Source organism: Psammomys obesus, unplaced genomic scaffold (assembly GCF_907164565.1).
Source record: "Psammomys obesus unplaced genomic scaffold, mPsaObe1.curated_primary_1811, whole genome shotgun sequence".
Taxonomy (NCBI): Eukaryota; Metazoa; Chordata; class Mammalia; order Rodentia; family Muridae; genus Psammomys; species Psammomys obesus.
Window position 1 is genome coordinate 4,080,779 of NW_026596079.1, and position 2,273 is coordinate 4,083,051.

Genomic DNA, 2,273 nt, shown 5'->3' on the forward strand with positions numbered 1-2,273 from the left:
ATGTAGCCTTGGCCATCCTGAACTTGCTTTGTAGTCCAGGCTGGCCTTGAACTCACAGAGCTCTTCCTGCCTCTGCCTCCCCTAGTGCTGGGATTACAGGCATAAACCACCATGACTGTCCGCAAAGAGGAATTTTATAGTTAGCAATTTTTATGATTATGGGAAAAGTAAATGTTGTGGGATTATGGTCAGTCAGTTCCAGAACATACCTTGAAAAAAGGGAAACAATTTATGACATGTTAATCATGAGGTTATAGAGGAAGGGCAAGTTAAAAAAAAAAGTTGACCTTTATCTGGGGCATGATTAGAAAGGAGAAAAACACCACAAGGAACAATATAGAAGTAAATCCAAGTCTAACATGTTTAACTGAAAAGAAAAACAGGGAGTCAGCTGTTTCTTAACAAAGAGAAGAATAGGGGTGGCCTTGGAGAGGCAAGAGGGGTCTCATGTGAAAGTAGATAAGGATTTTAGGTTTTAAGCCAGGGGCAATGGAAGGCACAGAGAGTCATGTGTCAACAGATCTGAGTGTGGCCCATCATGCACAATGGCTGCAGGATACTAGTGTGCTTCTTATCTTTGCTATCTTAAACACTAGACAAAGGTCAGTCAGTTCAAGGTGCTGGAGCCTCTCCAGCTGCTGGAGCTGAGATGCGTAAAAGAGGTAGAAAGGGAGGTCATAAAGGCTGGGTGAGGCAGTATACAAGCCTTAAGATAGATGACCAGCTGCAGGATGGGACGCAGAAGGCCAACGAAGAAGATGAGCAAGGAGAAGGTGGAGATGGGGCTCAGGTGACCTGAAGAAGGTTAAGAAGTCTCTAGACTCAGATGAGAGTGAACATGAAGGTGATGACTACCAGAAAGAGCAAAAAGGTGTAGAATGGCTCACTGACATTGAGACCCCCAACCAGGTGGCACAGAAAACCAAGAAGGCCACAGAACTGGATCTGGATGGACCAAAAGAGAGAATGAGAAGAAATTGAGGAGCAGAAAGCAAAAGAGCGCTATATGGAGATGCATTTGGCTGGGAAGACAGAGCAGGCCCAGGCTGAGCTTGCCCTGCTGGCAATGCTCCAGAAACAGCGGGAGGAAGCAACGAGAAGGAAAGAAGAGAGGAAAGCAAAGGATGACACAGCTTTGCCAGGAAAAGGAATGTAGTGTCTCTCCCTGAATAGGTAAGCTGGCCTGTGGGAGGAGATGCTGGCATATATACTTAAATTAAAAAGAAATAGTAAATTCATGTAATCAATACCTTAAATTAAAACCTTAATCTAGGTCCATGTAACAATTGCTACTCCTGGAGTAAGTGGTCACATTTTGCAGCTGGAAACCAAAGACATGATGCAGGTGAGTTTGTCCTTCTTCCTGAAGGTGGTTAGCCTCGTCAGGTGACTTCATCTCGGATTGTAGCCGGTGTGCCGTTTCTGTTTAAGGTGTGACCTTGTGGGTTGCATTCCACCGGCACATCTCTTCTTCCTTCTTCCATCAGAAGCTATGCTCTCCCAGAATCTCTTTGAGGCAGTTAGTTTATTTAGGCCCAATCCCTCCAGGAAGCTATGGAAGGAAACAAAAGCCACTGAAGCAGGTGGCAGGGGCTAAGCTTTTGATGGTCTTGATTTAACAAAGACTGCAGGGTGCTGTTGTCTTCCTGAATCGCCTGCCTTCAGATGGCTGCTAGTTGTGAACAAAAGGAAACAAAAGCCACTGAAGCAGGTGGCAGGGGCTAAGCTTTTGATGGTCTTGATTTAACAAAGACTGCAGGGTGCTGTTGTCTTCCTGAATTGCCTGCCTTCAGATGGCTGCTAGTTGTGAACAACGGTTCCTGACCTAGAGTACTACAGTGATTTTGGGATTCTCTGGAGGGACGTCTGAGTGCTGGCATGCCCCCTTGTCAACCTTCTCCACCTTTCCTATTGCTTTCTAAATGCCTAACTGTTTTAAGTTCTTACTTATTGAAATACCAGAGTGTCTCCCGTTCCCCTGTAGTGAGAATCCCTTGCCATGCATCTTTCCTCCAGGTGCTAACTCACACTTGAGGCTCACACTCTGCCCCCTACTGGAGGATCTTAAGTGTTTTTCTTATATAGATATGTAAGTCTTCAAAGTGAGGCTAAATGGATGCATTTAGAATATAAAATATCAAGTGAGGTCACCCAAATTCAGGAAAGAAAAAAAAAACCTTCATGTTCTCACTTATATTTGGACTCTGGCCTACTCATGTACATATGTAAACAGCTCTAAGTGTGGGCACTGTATAACATTTAGAAGGGAGCCT

The 2,273-nt window shown here is 44.7% G+C and overlaps 1 pseudogene; it reads left to right on the forward strand.

The window, feature by feature from the left end:
* Nucleotides 1–649: 649 nt before the first annotated feature.
* LOC129690918 (28 kDa heat- and acid-stable phosphoprotein-like) lies at nucleotides 650–1,177 on the forward strand (annotated as a pseudogene).
* The last annotated feature ends 1,096 nt before the right edge of the window (nucleotides 1,178–2,273 follow it).